Source organism: Panthera leo, chromosome D1 (assembly GCF_018350215.1).
Source record: "Panthera leo isolate Ple1 chromosome D1, P.leo_Ple1_pat1.1, whole genome shotgun sequence".
Classification (NCBI taxonomy): Eukaryota; Metazoa; Chordata; class Mammalia; order Carnivora; family Felidae; genus Panthera; species Panthera leo.
The window spans coordinates 47,661,326-47,682,606 of NC_056688.1; the positions used below are offsets into that span (position 1 = coordinate 47,661,326).

General features: G+C 37.1%; 1 protein-coding gene across 1 annotated transcript in view; it reads left to right on the top strand.

Moving 5' to 3' along the window:
- Positions 1 to 21,281, top strand: part of LOC122201112 (disks large homolog 2-like) — a 1,368,059-nt gene that overhangs the window by 125,882 nt on the left and 1,220,896 nt on the right. The gene's annotated exons all lie outside the window — the stretch shown is intronic.

Consider the following 21,281-nt stretch of genomic DNA (forward strand, 5'->3'; position numbering starts at 1 on the left):
CTGTGTTTAGCCTGTTAAGAGGAGATGGGAGGTGACTGGGATAAGTTGGAAACAAGTGTAGGAATAGAGGCAGTTCAACTCAATTTAACAAGCACTTACTGCACACAGCTGGACACAAAGTGCAGTCTCTTCTGAGCATTATGGAGGATCCAAAGATTCAGCATTCAAGTTTGTTGACCATTAGAAGCTTGCGATCTAAGAGGTATTTAGTATAGATCCAGTTTTAATTATAAGAATACATGATAAATAATATGAGAAGTACAAAGTACTGTAAAGGTGTAGGAAATAAGAGATCGCTTCTTGACATTGGATATGAAAATATTAACCATGTTCTCATTCCCTCTTTCAAAGCTTTTCGTTTTCCCAATTCATGTTGGCTCAAGTCTAAGCTGTTTAGCACTGCACATGAGATCCTCCATGAACTGACCCTGCCTACATTTTAGTTTTTATACACCAGTAATAGTAACCTTCTTGTGGTACTTTCTTCTTCCTTTTCTACCTATCCCTTCCAGAACTCCACACAGCACAGTGCTTAGCATATAGCCAAAGGTAAAAAAAAAAAAAAAAATTCTTTTGAATAAATTAATGAATACTCATGCCATTCAGCTTCATGTCTTCATGTCCTTACATATGCTGTTCTCTTTAAGTGGAATGTCTTTCTCCATTTCATTAAAATTTCTGAACTCATTCTGTGAGACTTATCTGCTCTAACTTCTAAGCTTGCTCTCAGTGTTCCTCCTCTGTGTTGCCATAGTTGCCAGAATATACTTCCCTCATAGCACTTTATGGTGAAATAGTCCATTTGTGTGTCTGTCTCCACACCATAAAGTAACCTCTTTGATGCAGAGGCTACTTCTTACCTGTCTTGCTACTCTGGGTAGCTATGTCTGCAAGTGTACTATAATTAAGAGTATAGATTTTAGAATTAGTTTGGGTTTAATCCTGATTCTTCCTCTTTTCTAACTGTATGATCTTGGATAAGTTACTTAGCTTCTCTGTACCTCAGTTTCCTCATCTGTAAAGTGGGGTACTAATAGTATCTTCCAGATTGAATTGTTGTAAGGATTAAAGTAGTTATTATGAATAAATGACTTGGAACAGTGGTACAAAATGAGCACCGTATTAATGCAAATCAGAACATTTCCAGAAATACTGACTAGAACAACTATGGAACTGTATGGAGAAAGGAGAGTCAAGTCTTTGTATAGGTGGAAACTTTTGAAATGTAATAATATGTTTTTGGTGAGTAGAGGTGAACTGTGGAGAGAAAGTCATCACAGTATAAAGTTAGAGTCAGGCAGAGTATAGCACTGGGACATTTAGCTCCCTCCATATCCCCCGTGCCACACATGCTGTCAACAGAGAGCCGAGTGTTAGAATATGTTTGGGAAAGGACTTCTCCTGCAAATTTAATTTCTCTTTCTTTCTTTCTTTCTTTCTTTCTTTCTTTCTTTCTTTCTTTCTTTCTTTCCTATCAATGTCTCCTATGGGAGCCAATGAAATGGTGAAATAAGAAATTGCAGGTTTGTAGTATTGACTGAAAGTGGTAAAAACTGTAAGCTCTGTAAGTAGATTCTTCACTAATTGTAAGCTAGGCATATTTGATAATAAATGCAACTAGGTCCATATTCATAGAAGAATGTTATAGAATAAAATTAAATTTTGTAGGATATTTTGAAGAAGGCAAAAGATACAGGTGTAGGTCACAAAATATATGAAGTGAATTTTTTACATCAAGTAATAGCCCTGCATTGTCTTCCATTACAAAATTGATGACATTAGGGGAAAAAAAAACTCATTCTGAAAACCTCAATTCAGTGGAATCACTGCTGTATCCCTGGCACTGTTAGGAATGCTTATCTAATGCCTTTCTTGTCTTGAGGGAGGAGCCACTTGAGAGGTAGAGGTAAATTGACAGCAGGTGCACCTCAAGGGGTGTTTCCTGTTTATGTGACCCCAGATGGGGAAAATAAGAAATAATGCCCCAGAGCGGCTTGGAGGGCACAGTCAGAATTGCGGTGAGTTCAAAACAGCTTCTTACTCCAAGGGGTCGAACGGAGACTGTGATCCAAATGAAGGTGCCATTTAGGCTCTTTCCACAGTTTGCTATTGTTGAAAGTGCTGCTATAAACATTGGGGTACAAGTGTCCCTATGCATCAGCACTCCTTTATCCCTTGGGTAAATTCATAGCAGTGCTATTGCTGGGTCATAGGGTGGATCTATTTTTAATGTTTTGAGGAACCTCCACACTGTTTTCCAGAGTGGCTGCACCAGTTTGCCTTCCCACTAACAGTGCAAGAGAACCTAAATGTCCATCAACTGATGAATGGATAAAGAAATCGTGGTTTATATACACAATGGAATACTACTTGGCAATGAGAAAGAATGAAATAGGGCCTTTTGTAGCAATGTGGATGGAACTGGAGAGTGTATGCTAAGTGAAATAAGTCATACAGAGAAAGAAAGATACCATATGTTTTCACTTTTATGTGGATCTTGAGAAACTTAACAGAAGACCATGGAGGAGGGGAAGGAAAAAAAAGTGGGAGGGAGGCAGACTTAGACTCTTAAAAACTGAGAATAAACTGAGAGTTGATGGGGGGTGGTAGGGAGGGGAAAGTGGGTGGTGGGCCTTGAGGGCACCTGTTGGGATGAGCACTGGGTGTTGTATGGAAACCAATTTGACAATAAATTTCACATTAAAAAAAAATGAGGGTGCCTGGGAAAGGAAAACCACAATACTGAGAGTGAAAAGCAAGCAAATAGGTAAATGGGAGTTAACTTAACTCCACATATGGAAGTTGCATATCATTGAGGGCTTATAACCCCCCAGACCTATTAGCTTAAGGAAGCTAGATAGATTTAGAGGGATAGGAAGAGACAGCCCCTGTTGAAGATGAAGTGAAACACCATTACAGCCCTTGATGAGCTTATAGTCGTGCAAAGTAATTATATAAACATGTGGGTTATTAAATATTCCTTACATTTCAAGTACTTATTGAGCTCTTCTATTAAAGTGGACACTGCTAGTGCGGGGATGTGTCATTGAATAGACAGATGTGGTCTGTTCTGAGTGTTGCACAGGAATTAGCCAGATAATAGAGTGAGGATAAGTCAGAACAGGAGGATGATAAGACAGAATGGTGTATCTGTGAAAGCCCTGGGTAAGAGAGAATTTGTTAGAAAATATTTTCCTCAAATACTGGCCATTGAGTTCAAGGTTTTCTCTAAGAAATGTTCTATGCATCTTGATTCTTGGTTATATTTCTCCTACCTTTTTATCCATAGGACTGTGTACACTTCCCATCAGAGTTCTTAGTGTCCTCTATTGCACTGGCTCACTTATTGTCACATCCCCCACGCTTTTGGAAGGAGCAATCTGAGTCTTCACATTGTATCTCAAAAAGTACCTAGTGCACTGACTGGCACATAGATATTCAGTACATATTTGTTGAAGGAAAAGATACATGATTAAATTAATGGGGTCTCAAATATGAAATTTATTTTAGCATTTAATACCAAGCTGGAGATGAGGTAGAAGAAAGAAAAAAGGGAAGCCCTTGCATCTCTATGCTTGTTTTCAATTAATTTATTTTATTTTTTAATGCTAGTTTATTTTTGAGAGAGCAAGAGAGAGAGCGAGAGCAAGCAGGAAAGGGGCAGAGAGAGGGAGACAAAGAACCTGAAGCAGGGTCCAGGCTTTAAGCTATCAGCAGCCAGACACAGGGCTCGAACTCGAACCGCAAGATCATGACCTGAGCCAAAGTCACATGCTTAACTGACTGAGCCATTCAGATGCCCCTCAGTTAATTTTATTTTTAAAGAAATTGTATTAACTATCTTACCTATATTACCTTTGAAAGCTATTTTCAACCCTGTTGAGAAATAATATACTTAAGAATGGACCGTAATAAATTCAGTTGTCAAAATTAGAACAATTACACGGATTCCAAACATTTACTTTACTTCGATTTATTCATTGAAAAGATATTTATTGAAAACCTACTGTGCAAGACACTACAGAGATAAAAAGAAAAAGAGGAAGGTTTAACACCTAAAAAAGTGCATGGTATTAATTTTTAGACATTATTTGCATACTTGAAGAGTGTAACAACAGTGTTTCAGTGAGATCTTTGGCAATTCATTTCACTTTGGATTCCTACCTGAAATATGAAGGTTGGACTTAATGAAGGGCCTATCTTATTTTCAAATATGTTGCTTCTGTAAGTAAAAGTGAGTAAGAAGGTAACAAGAAGTTTTGGTTCAAAGTAACAAAGCACACCTTTTTGCTTAAATAAACAAAAGACAATTACTATATAAATACAGAAGTGAATAATAGAACTCGAGAGTTAACACCACCTTAGATAGTGGGATGGTGTAGTGATCCATATCCAAAAGATGAGGTAGTCCATTACAGAGGTCAGTGCGGGCTGTAAAACCCAACGGATGTATACTGTATAAATTCTATAGGACTTCAGGGGATGAGAATGTGCTCCTGGTAAGTAAGATGTGGGTCTTGAAGGTTGAGTACAATTTGGTAAGTGATCAAAGCCTAAAGTTAGAGAATGGGCAAGGCCAAGGATGTGGGAATGACTCAGGCATGTTGAGAAGATGTGAAGTTTTGAGTGGGAGATCAGGTTGGAGAAGTCCTCCAAACCCAGGTAAGGAGGACTTTGAGAAACTGGCTGAGATGTTTGTAGTTAATTCATTAAGTCATAAATTATATATTCTTGGAGCCAACATCAAGGTAAATTACATTGTTAATCCCCAAACTTTTAGTACTCTTTTCTAAAGAAGCTCATTTTATGCCACAGCTCACATTTTCAATTTTATATAAAGACTTTTATTAAGTTTTCTTTTAGTTGGTAATACCTAAGACAAAAGACTATTACTTATTATTGAAGAGGTATTTATGATGTTACTAATCACTCAAGGCCATGTTTAACTCTCTGGTAGTGCGTGCTTCTGTATTAAAAAAGTTCCCAGGATGTACTTTTCTGTGGCTTATTATTAAAACTTTCTCAGAATTGTAGCTTCGGGCATTGAACATGCAATTCTCATTCATCTATCAAATATTCAACAAACATTTATTGAGGGTCATGTCTTTAATAGTATATATAGAAGTGCACAGAAAAATAAGTTATCCCTGCAACCCAGGCCCTCATAATCTCACAAAAGAGGTAGGTAAAAAATAATTTAAATGCCAAGTAAATGTACAGTAATGTAGGTGTGCACAGAGTGCTGTGGGGATGCTCACTCACCGGGGAGAATGCTACAGAAGAGGCACATATTGTCACATCCCAATTAGAAGCTGAGATGAAAGAGTTGATTGTGCCTGAAACCCTTGTGTACCAGGTTGTTTTTCTCTCCTCTAAGGAGAGGCAAACCCCAGACTATTGGTAAACAGGTAGCATTTGATAATGAAGCCAATTTGCTAAATGATTTACCGAGAGTTTGCCCTTTTCTTTGGCTGGATCTCTGAAAGGGCAGACAGCCTGGCAAGTGCATTAAAAGAATCAGGAGACTGAAGCTGAACTTTTATCCAAACTAGGACAGTGAGTTTGCATGCCAGCCCTAGGATAGAGACAGAGAGGCTACCATTTATTGAGAGGTTTATTACTTAGAGAATGAAGTCCCAGGAACAGGAAAGTAAAACTTGCTATTACAGGTATGAACTATTTTGGCTACTATTGATCTAAATCCTCTGGGAAGAAAGGAAATTGATGTGATGCCCAAGATTCTAAACTGATGTTTTCTAAGATGTTACATTAAGAATGACATTTAATTTTAAAAGCTTGGGAAAAAAACACAATTATTTTTCTTTCATGTGAATAATTCATTACATCATAAATGTATTGCATTTAGAGGTACCTTGAATAGAAATAAAGGAAGACTTGTTAAAGCTGTAATTCCTTAGCAACTGTAATTACTGCAAGGTGAGTTTCCGAATGTGTTCAGTGAAGATTCTTGAGTCCGTATGTGTGTAGATAATTTTCAAAGGATAATCATTGTTTTGATTGAACTTACCAGAATTAAAAGTGATAACTTATTTCCACAGTCCCCAGTAGAATCTGGAGAAGTGTTTATGTTGCAGTAGGAAAAATGTCATCCATCATGCCTTTTTTTGGAGGGGAAAAAAAAAAGATGGTACTTAGGCTAAGGGCACTTTTGCTGTTGTGTGTAGAAAAGCAGAATGTTGGGGCGCCTGGGTGGCTCAGTCAGTTAAGCGGCCGACTTCAGCTCAGGTCACGATCTCGCGGTCCGTGAGTTCAAGCCCCGCGTCGGGCTCTGGGCTGATGGCTCAGAGCCTGGAGCCTGCTTCAGATTCTGTGTCTCCCTCTCTCTCTGCCCCTCCCCCGTTCATGCTCTGTCTCTCTCTGTCTCAAAAATAAAACGTTAAAAAAAAAAAAGCAGAATGCTCCATGATTGCCAATAACTGCCTTTAAAATATTTGTTTCAGAATCAGTTGACTGACATTCTGTTATTTAACTTAAATGAAAGGAGCTGGATTATCATAAATGAGTTGATTCTATGATACTCTGATAGGTAAGCTATTATTTAAATCACCAGTGGTTCTGAGTGAAAACCTCACCATAAGCTCGCAGTTAACAAATCCAGACCTGGCCTGTTACATGTTGCCTTAACCTCCTGCATAGCTTCGTATCCACCATACTTATTTAGTATCTTTCTTTTCCTTTAGACTTCGAAAGGATAAGCACAATGTCAGTCTTATGCATATCTATATTTTTGGGTGCTAGTCTGGCATCAAGCAGCAGTGGTTATTTAATTTTAGAATTAACAGTTAACGAAATGATGTGTGCATTTCATAGAAAAAATAGTCTTTAGGAACTCTGCCACTTGGTAAATCTACATGACCTTTTATGTAAAGATCTCTAGCTCCTTGCCTATGAAATGTAAGTATGTTCTCCTTCCAGATTCACAGGATGTATGTAAATATTAATTCACATCTGAACATGAAAAATTTTGTAAATTAAACAGCATGATATACTATTACTGTTATTTGTTGAATGAATTAAAATAGTATAATTTTGAATAGAATTTTAAAAATATAAATAGCCAATGGGAGAAGAAACCTATAGGGTAAGGAGCAGACAGAATGGATCAGTATCAGAAGACAGTGTCCAGAAGAGTGAAAACAATCAGAAAATATGTTATAAAAGGAATCAGTTCAACAAACTAGTTTGAGTACCTGCCATGAGCTTTTACTTGTAATGCCATTTAATTAGCTTGACAGTTCTATGATGTAGGGATTATTGTCCTCATTTTCCAGACAACATTAACTGAGTAATAAGTAGTTGACCTCAGGTACCATCTGTGTTAGAGCCAAGAATCAACTCAAGTTCTATCTAACAATTCTATAACTTCCTATACAAAATACCGATGCACAGTTTGTTGCTACAATATAGTAATTCTGTGTGGTTGTTCTGAATAGCTCCACAAGGTAGAATTAGGACCAAAGAAGGAAAGTTAGCAAGAGATTTTGGATTAACTGAAGAATCACTGTTAGACTGTGATCTTATCCTGAGAGAGAATGAGCTATGTTTGAGTGTAGGGAGTTCCTGTAACTGGAGATGTTCACCATTAGAGTCAGTGACCAAATCGTTATGTATGTTGTGGCAATGACTAAGCACTGGAGTAGAAATCGTAGATTATTCATAAGGCACTTTTAAATCCTGATATTCTAAGGTTTTGGTTGACTACTGCTTGTCAGGCTAAAGAGAAATTCCCATGATATTAGAATAAGAGGCAGGACCTTGAGAGTGAGACTTCGTGGACTTGTTTATACCAGGTAGCTAAGACCTGGCTGGCTAAGGGAAGGAAGCTTCACTTAGGAAGGAAGTATAATTGAGAAGCAACACCGTATAGTTGAAAGTATGTAGACCTGGGTTTGAAATTATTTTCTGTGTTTCTTCCTGAGCTTTTGTTACCTCCTTCCATGAAATAGTATAATCACATTAAATGTAATGGACTAAATGAGATAATACATGTAATGAGGCCACACATGGTAAGCACTCAGGATTTAGTCATGAAAATTAGCATCCTTGCCTTTATCATGATCTCTTTCCTGGAAGGAAGATGCCTCTTTAGAGACCATCAACCAATAACTATCTTCTCTTCCTCTGGAGTTTGTCAGCCTCAGGCAGCATGGCAGAGAGTACAATCTTGCAGAATATTAAGGTTGAAGGGATTTTAGAGATCATCTAATTCGGTGTTCCTCAAATTATTGTGGTGAAAATGGTGTGTGTGTGTGTGTGTGTGTGTGTGTGTGTGTGTGTGTGTTTAAATCTACAATGTATTGCAGGCCAGTACTTTTTTTTTTTTTTAATGCAGTAAAAATGAATTACCAGAGAAAAGAAATGGGGAAATAAACCCAAAATGTGTAAAATATAATCCCATATATTTTTACTGTTTCAAAAGACATAAAAACAGTCTGCAAAATTGTTGCAGAAGTTTCTAAGTACTTATCTTCAGCTTCAATACTTAGTAGTAGGTGGAAACAGTTTACAGACTAGTATCAGTCCATAGTGCTGACCTAGCTCATCCCTTCAATGCTCAAAAGGGGGGAAGCTCAGAGTGGAGAAAGGACTTGGCTGTTAAATAAAAAGGCATCATTCCTCCAACTTAGTTACTCATTAGCATTTAGGAAACCTAAGGATTGGAGATATGTGTAAAAATCTTGGTTGCATATACCAGGAATTGTAATTCTCCTAGTTACGACAGAGTAATGCCTCTACCATTCACTTATCTCCTTAGGAAATTATTGTCCTTCCTGTCAGTTTCTGAGTATTTTGAATAACAGTTTATGTTTTGTCAGAGAAGATGAAAGAAAAATAGTGACTGTTAGGGATCTGCTTTATAGGTACTAGGCTCTCTACACAAGATTACCTTTAATTCTTAAAACCATTCTAAAATATGGGTGCAACTATATATATTTTTCAAGAACCCAGAAAGTAAGCAAGTTACCCAAATGAACACAAGAAAGTGGTGGGGCTGAGATGCAAGCCCAGATCTATTTAGCTGCAGAGTTCTTCTCTTTTCTTCATATCATTATATAAACATAATCAGTAGCTTTTGAAGGGAAATGCTTTCCTTAATAGTTATGACCATTTACGTAACATTTTGTGTTTGTACTAGGCTTTAGAACAATGTATCACTTTATTCTCCTGCACTGCAAAACAAAGCCTTCCTTAGAGACTAGGAAACAAAGGTATAATGAGGAATTCTTATAATTATTACAAGCTGGCTAAAAACACATATTCCATTTTGAAAACTTATGATGGTTTACATTTTTAAAGGATTTTTGCTAGAGTCATACATATCCTTGGCTTTACTCACTAGTCCACTTTAGCCTCTTAGACTCTGACAACTACATAGGTTTCCAAATTATTTTTCTAACCTTCTGGTAGTGATACATACTTATGGGGTGTACCAGTCATTCTGTTAAAACGAATGATTATAGGACACTGAGAAATTTCTAGAATTTTTGAATATTGTACACCTGAAACCAATATAACACTGTATGTTAACTATACTGGAATTAAAATAAAAAATAATGCTTACACATCTATTGAAAAAAGTAATATTTTAATCCAAATTATATTTTTGAAGGGAACAATAACCTTACACTCTGCTATATTTGCTAATCTACCCAAATCTTATACCGAAATTGACCTTGTGTTTTCACCCTAGCAAATACTGAAAATTGGTCAAGGTTCCTTTTTGTTTTTAGATGTTTTCACAATTATATCTGTTGACCTACTTCAGATAGTCTGAGTAAAGGATATATGCTGAAGATCTCAATAACTGTGAGATAAAATGACCAGGCTACAAGCCCAGCCCATGAATTGGCATGGGTGGTCAGTAAGTACTGGCCTGTTTATATGGAAAGAAAGGGATGGATGGCAGGTATGGTGTAAAGATTATCAACATAAGAAAATTTATTTTTCAAACAATATACAAACAAACATCTGTTTGTGCAACCCATTTTGTCTTTCAGCAAGCATTTACTGAAACATTCTATGATCCAGGTACTTTGCACAAGTTATTTAGGAGCAACTTTTTTTTTTTTTCCGAGTCAAAATCTGTTTATAGGATTAAATACGATTAAAATGATTAAATAAGTCTTCTACAATATTCAGTTTGACTTCTGGGGCTCTTCCAGCCTTTTCTAATATATATTTTGTGAGTTTATATTGTTTTAAATCTAGCTTGCTTTATGGACTGAAATATAATACCAGAAGACATGTTGTAGAAGTTGTAGATATTTTGTATTTCGTTCAATTATTTTATTTCTTCATAATGTCCCATGAGTTATCTAAGACTTTTGTCTCACTGATTTTTACACCTGGCATCCCAATCAACAAATTTCTTCAATTAAGTTTCTTATGAACCATACCTTATATATATTTATTTGGAACCTTTTAGAAGTTTTGGGAAGTTTCCCTAAGCTTATAATAGATAATTGTTCCTTATCTGTTTTGTAGGATCATTTATGCAGACATTTCTAAATTACTTTATTCCATTATATTACTATTATACATAATTAAAGCAAATGCCTACTTCAGAATGTACAGAATAGCTAGAGCCTAATGCCTTAAAGGATATTGTCCAAGATGCCTCATTGCTTTTTCCTACCCATCTTTCCTGCCATAATATATTTGTTATGGCACTTCAGAATTTATAAAGCTCTTCTGTATCTACTCACTCATTTGATATTCAAAATAATTTTTGCTGCAAATATGATTATCCTCATTTACTTTCATGTTTCCTCGTTTCCTCATTTAACAAAGCTCATCAAGGACATAGTCTCTTCTCAGTGCTCTCCATTTCCTCACCTCTGATTCTTTCCTCAACCCACTTCAGTCAGGCTTATATCTGAACCACTCCACTGAAATGGTTTTGGTCAGTTACTCATGATGTCCAGCTTGTAAAATGCATTGATAAATTCTTAATCCTTATCTTTCTCCACCCCTCAGAAATATAGTACATAGTTGATAACTTATTCTTTCCTAAAACTTTCTTTGCCTAGTACTATTAAAATGAAATCTGATTTTATTCCTACATTTCTAAACACTCTCTCAATTTCTTTTATTGACTCCTCCTCCTCTACCAATCTCTAATTATTGCTATTGACCAGGACCAAGTCTTGGGACTTCTCTCTTGATGCTCACTCATACCATCAAGCCAACTCCATGACTAACTTAGTTATATTTGTTCATATTTAAGTTAGATGTGTTCATGACTCCAGAAATTCTATAACCAATTCTTCCATCTCCCCTCCAAATATATGTACTCCATATGTTTATACTTAACTGCATATTCAGTATCTCTGTTTGGATGTCCATAGTGAACTTTAACTTCTATAAAGAACCAAACTCTTTATTCCCTCCGTACTTCCCAGGGCTAAAACATTGAATTAGTCTTTGACTCCTTGTTTTCCTTCAGAACGTACATCCACCTATCAGAAAATGCTGTAGGCACTACATTCAAAGAATGTCAGATCCAGGAATTTCTCACTATTGCTACCACTGTGACCATGTCACTGCCCACCTGGTTCAGACCACCATTATCTCTCATTTGTAAACTATGGGAATTATTTCCTGTCTGGTCTCCCTGCTTCCATTCCTTTACTTACTCAGTTAGATCTCCTTCCAGAGATCAGAACAGCTTGTTTGAAAAGGGAATGGCTTTCCATCACATTGAGAATAACCTATTTTTTTCTTTTCTTGCTGTAGCCACACTGGACTCCTTGCTGTTTCTTGAACAAGCGAAATTCATTCTGCCTAAGAATTTTTTTTTTGAGTAACCGTTGACTCATTTGCCCATAACTTGTGATAGACAGCTCCATCAGTTTCTGGTCAAATTCCCTTCCTCAGAAAGGCCTTCTTTGAGTATCTTACCTAAAATAGTCTGTAAATATCTTGCCACATTCTCTTCTTACATTACTTTAGTTTTATTTTTTCACCCCACAGATGTTATTGCTTTCTATTATGTAAAGAGTTACAGCTTTTGGGGCGCCTGGGTGGCTCAGTCGGTTAAGCGGCCGACTTCAGCTCAGGTCACGATCTCGCGGTCCGTGAGTTCGAGCCCCGCGTCGGGCTCTGGGCTGATGGCTCAGAGCCCGGAGCCTGCTTCCAATTCTGTGTCTCCCTCTCTCTCTGGCCCTCCCCCATTCATGCTCTGTCTCTCTCTGTCTCAAAAATAAATAAAACGTTAAAAAAAATTAAAAAAAAAAAAAGAGTTACAGGTTTTTAGTTGCTCCATTTCTTCTAGTAGAATGTAAATTCCATAAAAACAGGGACTTTGTTGTGTTTACCCCTGTCACCACAGCACCCAGAAGAGTAGTTAGCAAATAGTAGCTACTCAATAAACATGAGTGAATTTTGAGTGAATAAAGGAAAGTGACATCAAGAGGTTAGGTGATCCATGGCCCGTGAAGCCACCTGATTAGAACACCCATGTTTCTCCACTATATTGCACTGATTTTTTGCTGAGCCATAGAAAATTTGTTTATTTGATTATTTCCCTGGTATCAACTATAACTCAACTGCTAGCAAGCAGTTCAGCCAAAATATTGCCATCTATCCATTTGGAGAATGCAGCATGAAATAGTCCACAATTTGTTTAAAACAAAGTAGATAAGACTTTCTACATCCCTCATGCATGCAGCCTACCACTCAAAGAAAGAGAAATCAATTGATCTAATTGTGTTCTTTGCAAAACCACATTTTCTTTCTGCCTGGCATTCTAACCTCTCCTAAGTAAGTGTTCTTAAACAGTGTTGTTACACATTTGTGCATTGTGATCAATTTTAATTTGTTACTAATGATGAAGTACTAATTTTATTTACTTAAAAATAAATTAGAGTCTATTCAAAAAGATCAATAAAATAAAGCTTCTTTTACATTTCTGAGTGCTTTTATAAGCTCTGGTACTGAGAATTGCATATAACCACAGTTGATATTTTGCTGTGCCACAAGAACTTATCCAGGAGTGCCCATGAAATCATAGCTCCATATTCCTTTTATGTCAGAACACAGGGAAAGGGGGGTGAGAACTGACATTTTAGGATATTTTTGACTATTGGGGCACCTGGGTGGCTCAGTCATTTATATGTCCAAGTCTTGATTTTGGCTCAGGTCATGATCTCATGGTTTGTGAGTTCCAGCCCTGCATTGGGCTCTGTACTGGCAGCATGGAGCCTGCTTGGGATTCTGTCTGCCTCTCTCTCTCTGTCCCTTCCCTGCTTGAGCTCTCTGTCAAAATAAATAAATTAGGAGCACCTGGGTGACTCAGTCAGTTAAGCGGCCAACTTGGGTTCAGGTCATGATCTCGGGGTCTGTGAGTTCAAGCCCCACGTCGGGCTCTGTGCTGACAGCTCAGAGCCTGGAGCCTGTTTCAGATTCTGTGTCTCCCTCTCTCTGACCCTTCCCCGTTCATGCTCTGTCTCTCTCTGTCTCAAAAATAAATAAACGTTAAAAAAATTTAAAAAAATAAACATTAAAAATAATAATAAAGACATTTGTGACTCACATGAGAATTTCTGCAGGATTTAATTTTTTGGGCATTTTAATTAATTTATTATTAAAAAAAATTTTTTTTCTTAACGTTTATTTACTTTTGAGACAGAGAGAGACAGAGAATGAACGGGGGAGGGCCAGAGAGAGAGAGGGAGACACAGAATCTGAAACAGGCTCCAGGCTCTGAGCCATCAGCACAGAGCCCGACGCGGGGCTCGAACTCACGGACCGTGAGATTGTGACCTGAGCTGAAGTCGGACGCCTAACCGACTGAGCCACCCAGGCGCCCCTGGGCATTTTAATTTAAAAATGGGGTACCTGTTCCAAACTTGGCCCCTGTGCTCCTTAAATTCTCAAATATAACACCTATGATTTTTACAGTAATAACAGGCACTGTCACCTTTTAGCTGCTTTAAATCTTAGGCAAGTTACAAAAGCTTTGTGAACCTTCATTTCTTTAGATATAAAAATTGAGATAATGATACTTGTTTCTTGTTGTTTTTTCAAGGATTAAGTGAGATAAAGTACATAACTGATTAGAGCTGTACCTGACCCATATGCTTAATTAGTGTTAGTACTCTGCCTTTTCCTGTGGAGCCTTGGAGTCCTCCTTTCCGACTTCCAGAATGTGGTTGTGTTATAAAAGCTGAACTGGATTTGCAATCTATTCCTCTAATTGTCTTATTTTGTCTAGTTATCTATTCCATTCTTTTTTCCTCATGTACTGTCTCTGCCATCAGTTAAATACATTGCCAATAACAGAAATTCTTGGCTTAATTGGGTACCACAATGCCCAGTTTAAATCTTATAAGCCTTGTACTTCTCAATTATGCAACCCAGAAACCACTGGGAAGTGTTGATTAGGTACTAAAGCAAATCAGATTATCCTAGGGATCTTTTCAACAACAATTTTACATAAAATCAGGTGGTAAGGCCATAAATGACACATATTATACTAGTTTCCAGCTCAGGTTATGTTTTGTAATCCTTGACTTGGCTCATTTGTCATTTAATTTTACATCTTTATAAATATATTTGTAAGTACTCCATGTTCTTAACACCCTGATTGGTAAGATAGAATTGGCAAATGATTTGATATTCAGCTTCAAAGACCTTCAGTGTCTGGACAACAGAGTTCATTCTGTCTTGAACATAAGAGTGTCATTTATTACATAGTTATTGTTTAACTTTAAACATTTTTCATTGAAATATAAATTATATATTTAGTTTTTGAATAAAGAGTTGAAAAAAAGTTTTAAACATAAATTTTTCTCTCTAAACTCAGCAACAAGAAAACTTATGTCCTGGACTATGCCAGACCTAATCACAAATCTTTAAATACAATGTGGTAGAATCTAGAGTCAGAACATCTGACTTCAAACCTCAACTATTTCTCTTTATGTTCTTGGAGAAAATCAGATTAAGCCTGGCTCTAAATACATAGTAGAAATACAGAATAGGGGGAGTGCAAAAAGACTGAGCTTATCATCATATCTGGGAGGAGTTTGTTCTGAAGGCTTAAATTCCTTATTTTAAATAATAGGAAAAAGTTTAAGAAATAGGAATTAGGAGTGCCTTGGTGTCTCAGTTGGTTAAGTGTCTGACTTTGGCTTGGGTCATGATCTCATGGTTTGTGAGTTTGAGCCCCACATCGAACTCTGTGCTGACAGCGCTGATCCTGGAGCCTGCTTCGGATTCTGTGCCTCCCTCTCTCTCTCTGACCCTCATCTGCTCGCCCTCTGTCTCTCTCTCTTAAAAATAAATAAACATTAAAAAAAAGACAGCATCCTAAAAAATAAATAAAAAGAAAAGAATTATACAAATATGCATATCTCAGGGTTTCCATGAAGGTTCTGGATGTCTGTTATAATCAGGTCTGGTGCTCAATTCAATGAATTATGGGAGCTGTGTTTTTACTATAACTGTGTAGACACTATTTTTGAGATGGAAAACACTTTCTGGATGGACAATAAGCAACAATGTGGGGTCAGGAAGAGCAGGTTGTGCTCAAAGAACAGGAAAAATTCTAATTAGCAGAGAATAGTGTACATGTAAGGGAGGAGTGGGTTATAAAGTTGGAAGATCATTTCAAATACTCCTCTCCCATCTCTCTTTCAAGCTGGTGGAACTTCTTCCATAAATTTTTCCCTAACTTCCCTGAAAGAATATAATCTTTGTTTGACCTCTGATAGACTTATTAGAAGCCAAGTAGTCAGGGGACGTAACATTGAATTAATACAGGACCTACCAACCAAATATATGCACAGAAGACTTGACGTCTCTCTGAGTCTTTGACTCTTAAATGTAAACCAAGAATAACTTTGGTCTCATAGTTCAGGAACAAGTGACCAAGACTTATTTATGCTTCAGGTCATTTTTGGAAGCGTATACACAAATAAATAAATAAATAAATATATGGCATTCTTGTTTTTATATTCATTGATAACATATAGTTGGGGCTCAACAAAATCTTAATAAACAAATCTGTAAATGCATGCCTATCTTTTAGGATAAAGGAGATGAAGTATATAAAATTTTATAGTGCTCTGAAAATAAAAGTATTAATTACCCCCTACTGTTCCCAATTTATTGGTATACATGTTTTCTTGAACATACACATGTGACTGCTAGATGACCAAGAATAAGGGGTCGGGGTGCCTGGGTGGCTCAGTCAGTTACGTGTTCGCCTTTGGCTCAGGACATGATCTCATAGCTCATGAGTTCAAGCCTCATGTCAGGCTCTGAGCTGAAGCTCAGGGCTTGGAGCCTGCTTCAAATTCTGTGTCTCCCTCTCTCTCTGCCCCCTGTTCCCATTCATGCTCTGTCTCTCTCTCAAAAAAAATAAATAAATAAACATTTTTAAAAAGTAAAAAAAAAAAAAAAAGAATAAGGGGCCAAATCTTCCTCATCTTGAGTTTGTTGATGCTTGTTATTCAAAAGGGCTCACGGGATACCATTTGACTTGCTGGAGGGTAGAGCAGAAGTTGATGGGTAATCTAATTGACAGCCCTTCTAAAAGTACCTAATTTCTAAACGAGAAAGCAGGTTTTCTCACACAGGATTTCCTGTCCCAGGATCCAAATTGGAGAGCCCTGCAGCTGCTTAGCCTGACAGCAGATGTTGCCCTGTCAGGTGTCTTTGATTCTACTTGGAAAACCACAGGAAGCTGGTTGCAGACAAGTAATCAGCACTGTAGGAGAATGGCAGCCTATCTTGTGTGCTCACAGAAGAGACATGGCACTTGGCCACCCAGAGGGGAAAGTGACTAGAGCTGGTCTGGAAGTACAAATAAGTGGTGCCTGGCTGTTGCCTCCTTCTACTTTGGTATAGAACTCCTCACACTATGCTTTGCAGTGGAGTTGATTATTGAGACATTTGTGTTTCCTTTTTAATTAAAAGCCATTTGATGGTAAGGACCAAGTTCTAACCATTTAGGATATCCAGCACCTAAATTAATGTGTATAAAAAAGTATGCACCATAAGATATTTTTAGATTTCAATTATTTGAGCTATATTGATACCTAGGGACACAATGGGTAAGCAGGCCAAAGGCAGCCAGTGGGACCTGAACTAGTATTTATTGAATACCTTAGGGCAAGGAAAAATACTTTCATATTATGTCATTTACTTTTATTTTCATAGCAGTTCTATATGGTAGATAATATCCTAATTTGATTGTAAAGAGGGTTGGACTGTCTAAATGAATTTCCCAGAGTCATATATCTAAGTGTGTTATGGAAGTAGAATTCAAATCCATGTTTGTCTAATAACAAAGCCAAGGCTTTTTCTTCTGCCTCAAAAATTATTAGATTGTTTCCTTTGGTATAATACTTGAAATTTACCTATCATGGAAGATGCTTTTCTACTGTAACTTCAAACCAATTATATGTACAGGTTGTGTGGGTAAGTGTGAATTATTATATAAGTTAAAAAATGGGGAACTTGGCTGGCTCAATCAATAGAGCCTGAGGCTCCTGATCTCAGGTTGTAAGTTTGAGCCGTGCATATTGGATGTAGAGATTACTTTAAAAAAATTAAGTTATATCATTATTTTTGGCCATTGGCAGGGTTTTCCAGTAAGAGAAGAATATTTTCCATTATAGCTTTTAGGAACACTTTTATTGCCTACCCAGGATTCAGTTGCCCCTCCCTCATTCCTCACAGAATCGGTTGTTGAAGCATTTATTTTTCCACCATTAAACCCATGTGCCACAGAAGAGACATGACCTACTCAAGCTCCAAGGGTTGGCCTGACTTGTCTAAGGTTAATTGCATTCCAGTGAATGACTTGTCTAAGGTTAATTCTTTGCCAATATTTGGTTCTAAATTGACCATGTGATCCATTCGGAGTCTATAAAACGCAAGGAGGGGGGCGCCTGGGTGGCGCAGTCGGTTAAGCGTCCGACTTCAGCCAGCTCACGATCTTGCGGTCCGTGAGTTCGAGCCCCGCGTCAGGCTCTGGGCTGACAGCTCGGAGCCTGGAGCCTCTTTCCGATTCTGTGTCTCCTTCTCTCTCTGCCCCTCCCCCGTTCATGCTCTGTCTCTCTCTGTCCCAAAAATAAATAAAAAAACGTTGAAAAAAAATTAAAAAAAAAAAAAATAAAACGCAAGGAGGGATTTCCAAGGGATTTCCATGGGATTTCCATGGGATTTCTGCGAAAGGGTATTCTTGATCTTCTGAGAGACCTTCTGGATGTCACCCTCCTTTCTTCTCCACATTGCAATTCATTAAGTGAAGACTAGAATTATTACAGCTATCTTGCTGCCTGCCTGGTGATACCAGACCACCAAACAGAGGAAGGCCAGGTTAAGAGATTGGCAAGAACTGGATCTGACCTCTTTTAATTCAGTTGACCATAATACTGTGACCAAGAAATGTTCTTATTGTTTAAACACATTTGAGTTGGTTTTAACCACATATAAAAGATAAAAATATCCTGTATTCCCAAAGAAAGAAGTGACAAACTTGATCCTTCTTGCTAGATCATATTATCTTTTTATATTTTATGATTTATCACACATTGGGATCTACTTTTTCTCATCAGATCCTATTAACCTCAGTTTATAGATGTAGAAATAGAGTCTCAGAGTTAAGTGACTTTCTCAAAGCCCCACTTCTACTAAGTAACTTGAACTTTGGGTTTCTAACTTCAAAATTAAAATCTCTTGCTTTCTATGTAATCTAAACCAATATAAAGTGAAGAACAAACATAGAGTTAAGATCATTGCTAATTTCTAATGTAAAAGAATAGCATATCTTGTTAACTTTATTCAGTAGTAAAGAATTATTTGAAAGCACAAGGTTCTAAAGTCTAATAGGGGTGCCTCGGAGGCTCAGTTGGTTGAGTATCTGACTATTTCAGTTCAGGTCATTTCCCAGAGTTATGGGATCAAGCCCCATATCAGGTTCTGCAGTGAGCATGGAGCCTGCTTAAGATTCTCTCCCTCTCCCTCTCTCCCTGCTTTGCCCCTCCACATGCTCTCTCTGTATCTTTCAAAATTTAAAAAAATGGTCTAATAATTTTTTTAAAATACCTTTTTCTTTCGTTTTTCTTTTCCTTTTTTTTTTTTCTTAAAAAATTACATGAGCTGAAATGAAGAGTTGGATGCCCAACCAACTGAGCCCCCCAGGTGCTCCTGTTTTATCTCTATTTTTTTAAACGTTTATTTTATTTTTGAGAGAGCATGTGAGCAAGGGAGGTACACAGAGAGGGGGGGGCAGAGGATCCAAAGAGGGCTCCCAGATGACAGCAGTGAGCCAAGATGTGGGGCTTGAACTCAAAAACTACGAGATCATGACCTAAGCCAAAGTTAGATACCCAACCAACTGAGCCACCCAGGTGCCCTCCTATTTTCTCTTTTCTTAAGGCTTAGAGATACAGTAGAACTATTTCACATAATGCTGTTCTTGGGAAGTACTTAGGTGATGGCAAACTTTTGATCTTATAATGTTTGTTCCATAATCACTGCTTTTTTAAGTTCTTGTATCTACTGTTCATGTATGTCTTCATCTTTCCTTGTTGTCTTTATACTTGGAAGGAATTTCTTTTATTTTTTAAACTAAAGAGACTTGAAATTTTGATACGGACCTCCTGAAACTTTGTAAAGTAAGAATGTACTATTTTTAAGTAAGACACTAAAAAAGCCTTTTTAATAAATTCTAAAATAGTCAATTCTAATATGTGAACTCTGAGTATGTCTATTTTAATTTTCAGAGATCATTTTTATTTCCAGTTTTCATTGTTAGGAATAATAATCTTTCTGAAGACCTAATTTCACAAAAGATGAGGGCAGTAGTTATTGTTGGTGATTTGCCTGGTGTGTGTGTGTGTGTGTGTGTGTGTGTGTGTGTGTGTGTGTTTGCTTTGATCTGGAGAGCAGAAACTTTTGTGGTTTATGTTTAGTAGTTCCCTTTCCTGAAAATGCAGGTGGGCTTTATGGTTTTCCCCTCAGACTTATTGATTTGTCTTTATTCTCAATTTGTTTTCCATTTGTATCTGGCTGTGACAGGAAGCTTTTGAGAAACTCCATGTACTTTTTGTTAAATTGAATAGAAGAATGTGCAAACATTAGCTCAGGTGGAAACTTGACTTTGCTCCTGCCTGCCTCATTTTAGCTTAGTATTTCAACTTTAGAAGAGATTTAAATATGTTTAGCATTTTTATAGAAAATTCTACCTATTCCTTTTGAGGACACAGAACTATAAATTCTGTAATTAGTATAGTCAGAACTGAAGAGTTCTTCTTGAAAAGCTGCATTCACACAGGAGGAGTCTGCATAAAGTGTTTTCAGTTAAATTTTCAGAATTTGTTTCATGTTGAAATTTGCCACAGCATGGTATATAAGAAAGAGCATTCAAGAAGGTGTCACAAGGCCTACATTTTCCAGCTCCAGCTGCACCTCAAATGCATTGTGCAAGAGTTAAAAGGTTTGCCCAATCATAGCTCTTTCTGTGTGCAGAAATTACATATTGTCTGGTATACAGAGAATGTGACTCAATTCCTTTTTTCTCAATATAATATTTTTAGTAGCTCCTTGAGGATCCCTGGCCTATGTCCTTGTTGCTGTTGTTGTTTTTTCAGAATTATTATATATATGTATGCATTGACAATATAAAATCTAAACTCAGCTTTGTTAAAACTACCTAACCAACCTCTTATCCCATTACTTCCCACCAAGAACTTTGTGATCCTACCACATAAAACTTTTTGCCATTTGTTGAGCATACTAGATTTTCATGGCACTTGGTATACTCTATATGGAGTGATCCCAACTTAATCACTTGGCAATTCCTGCTTATCAAGATTTCAATCTAATATCATCTCACTCAATGGCTACTGTGTCTTCCCCAGGCCAAATTAATTGCATTCCCTCGGTTTCCCATAACATGCCCATATAAACTGTTAACCCTCTTCTCATTTTATCATGTAAGTTGGTTATTTATGTGATTTATGTGATTTTTCTTCTCTAGTGTGTGAGTTTTTTACAGGGGAGAGAATGTGTTGTATTTATCTTTGTATCCTTAGTTTCTAGCCTAATATCTGAAATGTAATAGAACTCAACAAATATTGAGTGGATTGATGGTTTGGTAGCTAAATCAGAATATGAGCAAATAGAAGCAATTTTTTGTAAGCATTTTTTTGTAGATTATTCTAACTAAAGATGGTGTATAGACTAGCTGACCTCTTAGAGATCCTGCAGAGCTTTTAGTCAATATAGAACTTCTTGACTTTAAGCAT